Here is a 9,981-nt window from a genome sequence, read left to right as displayed (position 1 = left end):
TTTTAATTTTTTAAACATTGGTCTAAAGCTAATCTTTTACTTCTTTTTGTATCGGATAACATGTTGTAATCTACAAGTGTACTCAATACATTTTAGTGACAGTTGTAAGTTGGGATTTGAGTTTATAAAATTATTATGTATCCAAGTTGTGATCGATCGTCAACTTCTCAAACAGAAAAAAGTTTCTAATTCAAAAAGAAAGGAAAATGGTAACCATCGAGGTAAGTCACTTTTGCTTAATTTCTTCTTTTTTATTTTTTATTCCTGAGAATTAAAAATAAATTGTGAGTATATATGAATCCCTTCTTTGTTTAAGTTTGTACTAGACCAATTATCTATCCTTTTTCTCAAAGAAATAAAATTATTAAAATTATTACAAAAAAAATTAAATAATTAATTACAACATGACTGTCGGGTCACATCAAACCGAAACCACAAATAAATAGAAACCCACGCGTATAGCCTTACAATGATCCTAATCCAATAAGCCCAGCCTATTGGACACCTCACGCTCAAACTCCAGTCCATCAACTTCCCAAATAGTGACCCAAGCCCATGCACACCTTCGTCTCATCACAACTATCCAGTGTCGTCCCATTTTCGTGTGGCTCGTGTACGGCTTGCATGGGCTTGACTTTCAATCATCTCGGTCCAATTATTTCATCTTGAGTTCAATCAATTTAAGCTTGCTCGTTTGGCTTGTTGTAGTCATCTAACTTTGGACCGACTTAGTTCAATTGTTTTAATTTTGGTTCATCAATTTAAGCTTTCCATATGCAATTCAAATCTATTTTAAGTCACATAGTCATTTTCATGTTGTTTCATATAACTTTTAAGATATTTTAGATCAAAATAAGTTTGATTCACAACTTTTTAAGTAGGTTTTCCCTATGTTTTTGTTGGTAGCTTTTCTCACTACTTAGAGCTTATTTTAGAGAAATTAGGTAGTTGTGGCATGATAAATATGTTATATAGTCAATATCTCGTATCTTTAATTGTTGTAGGGTAAAATTGGATTTCCTTAGGCTTGAACTTAGGTGACGCTCAACAAATGAATTTGTATTTAAAATACTCATTAAATTTTAAAAGTAACATTAACACACTTCATCTTTATAAGAAAATTTTTATTTGCCATTGATCGTAGGTCGACATCTCATAAATTATCTCTAAATTTTGAAAGCTAAAAGGTACTCTTGAAACATCTTTGAAAGTTTATGATATTTTTGAATTTTTTTTTAATTTAAAGGTATTTTCGAAAAAAAAATTAAGGATTTTAATCCAAAACTAACCGGATGAGTATTTTTTTATTAAATTTAAAAGTATTTTTGAGATTTTCTTAAAAAATCCAAAGGTAACCTCAAAACTTATTTTTTTAAATAAAATACAAAGTTGAAAGAATAATTTTATTGATTTTGAATGAGTGGAGCAGACATAAAAAATAAAAAATAAAAAAGTTTGAATTTCAACTAATTTATTTATACCAAATTAGTTCAAGATTTGAATTCGGTAGGATGAAAGAGAAATCTTAAAATAGGGGCTAGAAGTAACGACCACTAGATTGAGGTGAAAGTCAGAAGTGCAGTGTAGATCATGCATGTAAACCCAAGTTTCAAAGTGAGAGCCCAAGTTTCAAAGTGAGAGAGAAAGCCGAAGTGCAGAGTGCAGACCATGCATGTAAGTCCAAGTTTCAAAGTGAGAGAGAAAGCTGAAGTGCAGAGTGCAGACCATGCATGTAAGCCCAAGTTTCAAAGTGAGAGAAAAAGCGAAAGTGCAAACGGGTTAAGATTAGAGATAATTTATGAGCGAAAGGGTAAGATTAGAAAAAAAAGAGATGAAACTGAGATCTCCTAAGGGAGGGTACACACCAGACCTCGTACACACCTAGGTACCCTCCCTCGTAATGGTTATTATCACAAAAAGTTGGGTTATTTTTTTTATCTTTATCCATCCAAAAATTGGTATAATATATGCTGTCTCATTCTCATTTCTACTCAGATTCTTATACCCACTAAATATTCTTTATTGAAACTCAAAACTCACTCCACAACTTCCTACTTTGTCACTGCTCTCTGCCTGTCTGATGAATGTCCCCTCCATGTTTTTACTCATGATAGTGTAAGGTGTTGTCCATTCAACCACACTTTTGGAAGCTCTCACAAGTAATATCTTACTTCTTTTTTTTTTTTAACGTTCCTTTTTCATTTACTCAATTTTGTAAAATTACTTCAATTTCAATTCGAACTAAGACACTTTAAACTATGAGCTACTCTCATTCATTCAGCAATCCCAACTTTTCATCGTGGCATCTTCACTAAATCTCTCTCTCCTCCTTCTTTGTCTATGGAGGTTGAGTTTTTAGCTTTGTCTCTTCTCCTTTTCGGATTGTTTATCTCACTCCCCAAAATTTACTCTTTCAGTTCCTCTCAAATCTAGAAGTTTAATCTCTCTTGTTGCAGGTGGATCATGAATTCTCGTCTCTCAAGCACTTGACTTAATTGCTTGAGCAACAATACTTCTTTTTTGTATTTGGTAACATGTTGCGACCGGCAAGTCTAAAAGTTGGATGAATTGTTTGATGCATAACTCTATTGATTAAAATTACTTGTTAAACAAAATGATTATATATGATTTATTTGTTATGCGTACTCGATGTAATTTTGTATGATTATGTATATGTTTACACCCGTACACTAAAAATGTTGTACAAAGTATGATAGAAAGACTCTGAGTACGAATGCTCATGTAGTCTTGAATTACTATTCCAAAATTAAATTAGAATTACGATGAAATATAAGTTATAATAAAATTCTAATCAAAAGTTGCCGAATAAGGAAAATCAAAATTTTGGCAAATATTTTGATTTATTTGCTGTGCCAAATGAAAAAAAAAAAAAAAAACCAAATTTATTTATTTATTTAAATTGACATCAAGAACAAAGAACAAACAAATTATATTTTGATTCTCATCGTTTTTTTCATCTCAAGATGCCACACATATTTGTTCATAATTTCAAAATGGGGCATGGGATAAAATTTGGTCCATCACAAATCATCAAATTATTATTTATAAATTAATGATAAAATTACATAATGTGTCAAGTGTGTTCGTCATAGCTATTAGATCAAAAAAGTTATAAAACCCAAATTAAGCCCAAATTCAAATGATTAGGTTAAAAAAAAAAAAAATCAAACACGTGGTAGATTGAAGCTTCTTCAAAGACAATCGAATCGAAGACATTTAAAATGTATTTTTTTTTCATCGACTAACTTAGTAAGCTTCAAGTTAAAGATCTTCGATGAACTAAAAGTTAAAGATTTATCCTAAGATACAGGTTGAAGAGTCTTAGGATGCCAGAACAACAGTTTAACATTCAAATCAAATATAGGCGAGAGTAAGTAAGAATTAGAAGACAATAAATTAGAAACGATGATATTCAATAGATTAAAATTTTATTACCTTCAAGTAGTACGATCGGAATGTTTTCAACAAATTTAAAGCTTAAGACTTTCCATCTCAAGAACACGTGACCATATTTCTTTAAAAGCTTCCTTCTATATATATGAATTTCTCACAAATTTTATTATAAAATTTAAAATCATAAATTATTTTATTAAAAATTCAGTTAAATAAAATAGTTCACAATTTATTTCATATCTAAAAATAAATTTAAAAAAATTTCATAAATTTAATATATAAATTCATAAAATATTGGTGGTGAAAAAAATCAAAATATGAAAACTTAATAACATTAAAAAAAAACTAGAGAAAAACTTATAAAAAAAAAAAAAAGTAGAAGAGTTACTACTACACTTAATTCTACTTTTTATTTTAATCATTTTTTAACTTACCAATCAAGTTGATTTATTGGTCAAACTCTAATTTAATCTTATTCATTTATTTATTATCACTATTCAAATTGAAAACCAAATCTATTTTTATTAATAGACAAATAGAAATATTAAAATTAAATAAATTTAAGAATAAAATAAAGGTTAAATTAATAAAAATATGTCTAGTGCTTTACCTCAAAATTATTCCCAACCTTTTAAGAGTTTAAATTACAACTTTAAAAAAAGTTTAAAAATAACCTTACATCATTAATAGTGGTCCAAAAGTACCCATAATTAATACTCCCTAACTTTTTAAAAAAAGTTCAAAAGTATTCTTAAGATTAGTACTATATTAAAAAAAAATACTCATGAAATTTTATAACATCCTTCACTTTTATAAGAAAATTTTAATTTTTTTTTATCGTCTATCAACCTTTCATTGATTATTTCCAAATTTTTAAAAATTCAAAGTTATTTTTGAAACATTATTGAAAATTATATTTTTGAAACTTTTTATTGGAAGTTTTAAGAGAATTTTTAAAATACAAATTAATGATTTTCATCTCATCTAGTATAGGTTTTTTTTTTTTTTTTTTTAATTTAAGAATATTTTTGAGATTTTCTTAAAAAAAAATAGAAGGGTATTATTAAAACTTATTAGTTTAAACTAAATAAAAAGTTGAAAGAGAAATTTTATTAATTTTGAAAGAGGGAAGGAAATAATAATAATAATAATAAATAAAAATAAAAGAGGTTTGAATCTCAACTAATTTCTTTATACAAAATTAGTTCTAGATTTGAATTGGGTAGGATGAAAGAGAAATTGAGAGATCTAAGAATAGGGGTTAGAAATAACATTGAGATGAAAGTCAAAAGTGTAGTCCAAACAGTTCATCTCTACATGTAACCCAAAGTGAGAGAAAGCAACAGAGAGATAGAAACAGTGAGATTAAAAAAAGAAAGTAGATGAAACAGAGGACTAGGGGAGGGTACATAGAGTGGGGGCATCCTCCCCTTCCTCTCCCTTTGTCCTCTATCTTCTGATCATCACAATAAGTTGGGCATTGTTCATCCTTATCCATCTAAAAATTGGCATAATATGTGTGTCTCACTCTCATTTCTACTCAGATTTGTGTAGCTACCAAGTATTCTCCTTTAAATTCAAACTCACCCCACAACTTTCTACTATGTCATTGCCCTCTACGTGTTTGATGAATGTCCCACCTCCCATGTTGTTTTTGCGGGTAGTAATGTAAGGTGTTGATCATTCAACCCCATCTTTTGCCTCTGCCTTGTTCAATCCTTTTTGGAAGCTCTCAAATTTAAGATTTGACTTCCTTCTCTTTTAATGCCTTCCAATGTCAGATTTCTTCTTTTTCATTCCCTCTTTATTCTCATCTATTTAGCAATTGTCACCTTCTCCTCTTGCTCTTGCCTTGATGAAGCCCCGTTTCACTAAGCACCAAGCACCGTTTCAATAAGTACCAAGCACCGTCGCTGACTCTCTAATGTGTCTCATTCTGTGTCTGTGTCTCTGCATGTTAAGCTTTTAACTTTGTTTATGCTCTTTTGGGGTTGTTTATCTCTCTCCCCTAGAATTTGCAGCTCCTCTCTAAACTAGTTTGTTTCTGCTTTTTTTAGATTGTTTATCTCTCTCTCCTAAATTTGCTCTCTTAGTTTCTCTCAAATCTGTTTAATCTCCTTTCTTTGAGACTCTCCAAAGGAAATGTTGTAGGATATGGGTCATTGGGTCCCTGTTTTTCCTCCCTAGTTTTGCCAAAAATCTTCATATCCTCGTGGTGGATCATGAAATCTTGTCTCTCAAGCACTTGAGTTCATTGCTTACGCAGCAGTCTTACAATGGTACATAGCATGACAATATTTCCATTAATCTCTTTCACCATTCTAATTTTAAATTTTTAAGCAACAGCTAAAGTTAATGTTATGCTTCTTTTTGTATCCAGTTACATTTTGCAGTCCTTAAAAGAAACTCAATGCATTTTAACGGTAGATGTATGGTGGAGTTTGAGCTTATAAAATTGTTATTGATAGTTGTTGGGATCGATCAACAACTTCTCAAATAGAAAAAAAAATGATTGTTGTTGTGATGTTTTTTATTTAATACTAGGTTTCCATATAATGATATTTTCTTAATGATAGAGCACGATCCTTCTACTCAATTTCTTCTTTTTCTTTTTTTGGGAATTAGAAATAAATGTAGAGAATAAAAGTATACGATATGAATGCAGTCCTTGTTTATGTTTCAATAAGACAAATTATGTGTATATCTGATCTATTATCTATCCATTTTCTCAAAGTACAATTAGTTTGTTGTTCATTTATGGGACTAGTTACAGCAATATCCTTCAAGCTTTTGTTTTTACTTTTCTATGAATTTAGTGTGCATAACATGATTTTGTTTTTTTTTTCAATTTTATTTTTTATTTTTGTAATATTCAGTTATGACCATTGGACTAGAATGTATTGCTCTATCAATGATTCAAGAAAAAAGTGACCAGTTTGATGTTGTCATGGCTAATGTTAACATGCCTGATATGGACAGTCTTTCGTTCTTGCACGTGCTCCTTAAGATAAATATTATTGTCATTTGTAAGCTCAATTTTGTTTTACTATCTCATTCAATTAGTAAGCTCAATTTTGTTTTACCATCTCATTCAATTAAATGTCTTCATTATTGTCAAGCTATTTAGTTGTCGGGCAGTTATGTCTTCAGCGATGAACTTGAAGGTGGCTACGAAAGCATTGGCAGAAGGGGCGTGTTGTTTTCTTCGAAAACCTATTTCTAAGGATGATTTCAAATATGTATGGCAACACGTGTATCGTACTAACATAAACATAGTCAATCTAACCCATAAAACAAATTGCTTAGAAAAAGCTAAATCTGGATAAGAATCTGTCCGTATCCAAAAGAACAACAGTGTTGTTTTGTCTCGGTCCACCAATGCAACTAGTTATAATAATAATTAGTATTATCAACTTATGAGCGGTAACAAAAAAGTGCAAAATACGCTATCTAATTCCCATGATACTCTAGTTGCTTCATACTTCGAAGGGAAGAGATAAACGAATGACATAGAAGGAACTAACAAGGAGAAGAGAGTTATATATTACTCAAAAATGACATAAAAAAAACAAACAAATGAGAAGAGAGTTATATATTACTCAAAACCTACCAAATATTATATTTCCAATAACACCAAATCACGTCTCATTTGGAATGTGAAAGGATGTCACAAGTTCTCTTATGCTCTCAACAAGCTAGGTGATAAATGTAATTTCACCTATCTCACGAGTCATTTTTATACGATTTGAATTCGATAATGCATTTCTAATTGTTGTTATTATGTTTTCTTTTGATTTTGAAGGTCGCCCAAAACTTATACTTAAATTGATAAATGAACCATGCTTGACCGTGCCCTAGGTAGCTAACCACCTATAGGTGTTCTATTAAATTTACTTACTATTTACACATTATTTACTTTTAGTTGTTTAGGAATAAATGAGGAATTATTGCTCCTAAACCTATCAAAAATACAGAAATACAAAGCACAGGCAGAGTCCATGAACATGGGGCAGAAAAAATAAATTAGCTCCAAGGATGGAAGCATCCAAATTCAATTTCTCAATCACGACTTATTCAATTTCTCAGTCACGACTCAATTTCTTCAATTGGTGCAAATGGCAGAATGATGAGACCAACAAATAGTAGAATCAAAGGCCAACAAATCTACACAGCAGAATCAGAGACCAACAAAGGCACAAAGGCCAGCAAATCTACACAGCAGAATTAGAGGCCAACAAATCTACACAGTAGAATTAGAGGCCAACAAAGGCCAACAAATCTAGACCGTAGAATTAGAGGCCAACAAATCTACACTGCAGAATTAGAGGCCAACTAAGGCCAACAAATCTACACAGCAGAATCAAATGCCAACAAATCTACACAGCAAAGACCAACAAATCTACACAAGAGGATCAAGGCCAACAAATCTATACATCAAAGGCCAACAAAGACCAACAAAGGCCAACAAATCTACACGGGAGGATTAGAGGCCAACAAATCTACTCAACAGAATCAAAGGCCAACAAATGGACACAGCAGAATCAGAGGCACACAAATCTACGCAACACAATCATGAGGCCAACAAATCTACATAGCACAATCATGAGTCAGAGGCCAACAAAGGCCAACAAATCTATACCACAGACAGCAGAATTAGAGGCCAACAAAGGCCAACAAATCCACACGGTAGAATCAGAGGCCAGCAAATCTATCAGCAGAATTAGAGGCCAGCAAGTCTATCAGCAGAATCATGAGGCCAGCCAATCTACACATCACAATCATGAGGCCAACAAATCTACATAGGGAGGTTCAACCTCTCCCTCAGGAGGGAAAAGATTTCGACTTATTGCTTCTAATCCTGTGCCTAATCCTAGATTGCTTGTTAGCGCCAACTTTGTAAATCATGGTCTCAGAATGCTTGACCACAATTCTTCAGCACGTTGCTTCAAACTACAATTCAGTTCCATATAGCATCAATAAGACGACTCTAGAGGTAACTTCTAGGAGATGTAGCTCAGCAGCAGCTAAAAGCAATGGAATTTAGTGACAGATCATAAGGGATTCAGTTGATGTCAAAGAACATCACTTTACTTGATTCAACCAACTTGGACAATATTGCTGCAAATTTTGGAAATGAAAGAAGCCAACAACAGTTAGCAAAATATGATTATCTTAAATGTTTTAGAAGACGATCCATACGACTTTGGCAGCGACTTTAGTCTGAGTGATGTAGATAAATACAGCGAGTGGCTAAGGAACACGCTTCTCGAAAACGGAAGCAATCGAGATATCGTTATCAATGACAATGCATAAAACTTTCCAGTTGCAATCAATAAATAAATAGGTATGTTTTACTTCTGCAATGTTCTCGGTGTTTTTAAAAATCTTCCTAAACTAAAAATTGAAGATTTATTCTTAGCTGCAGGTTGAAAAGTCTTAAGAAGTGAGATAAACAGTCTAAACCTCAAATCAAATCTATAGTTCAAAATTGAAGACTCAATCTCTAAAAGAAAAAAATTATTTCTTTAAAAGTTTACTAAAAAACAAAATATATATATATATATATATATATATATATATATATATATATACATATTTAAAAAATATCTAATAAAAATATATATGCCAAAATATTTTCAAACCATTCAAATATATTAACAAATTATTCTAGAATTCAAAATCCTAAAATACTTATAATTATTTCATATCCACAATTTATTGAAATAAGTGAAATAATAAATTAGTAAAAATATTTCATATCCACAATACTTATAACAAATTAGTGAAATAAGTAAACACATTTTATTTCATATCCACGAATAATTTTTTAGAATTTTCTATTTTTAAAACTAAATCTATTTTTATTAATTAAAATATTGAAATATTATAATTAAATAAATTTGAGAATAAAATAAATACTAAATTAATAAAAACATGTATGTACCTTCAAAAATCCAAGTAGCAATTTTAAACTTTAAAAAAAATTAAAAATTAAAAAAATATTCATCACATTTTAAAAGTAACATTAACTTTTTTTTTCACTTTTATAAGAAATTTTTTATTTTTTTACCTTGACATTTTATAGATTATCTCCAAATTTTTTAAAATTCAAGAATACTTTTGAAACATTTTTTTAAAGTTTAAGATTTTTTTTAAAAAAATATTAGTATTTTTGAAAAAAAAAAAAAAGAATATTTTTTAGATTTTCTTAAAAATTGAAAGATATTATTCAAACTTATTTTTTTTAAAACAAAATACAAAATTTAAAAAATATTTTTATTAATTTTGAATGAGTGGAGCATTGTGGATCTAAAGAGTTTAAGAGAGGTTTGAATCTCAACTAATTTGTTTATACAAAATTAGTTTAAAGAGGAGAGACAAGTAAGGACAAGCAAGATTCAGGTGAAAGTCAAGGGTGAAAGTTAAAGGTGCAGTACAAATTCAGTTCATCACTACATGTAAGGTGCCAATTTTAAAGGGGAAAGAGAAAGCCACGTGGAACTGAAAATAGTGATATTAGAAAGAGAAAGGAGATAAAACCAGGTCTGGTACCCAGGGTACACACCC

The sequence above is a fragment of the Cucurbita moschata genome, unplaced genomic scaffold (genome assembly GCF_002738365.1).
Source record: "Cucurbita moschata cultivar Rifu unplaced genomic scaffold, Cmos_1.0 Cmo_Scf00002, whole genome shotgun sequence".
NCBI lineage: Eukaryota > Viridiplantae > Streptophyta > Magnoliopsida > Cucurbitales > Cucurbitaceae > Cucurbita > Cucurbita moschata.
The sequence above is the reverse complement of the archived record's forward strand: the minus strand, read 5'-3'. Positions refer to the sequence as shown.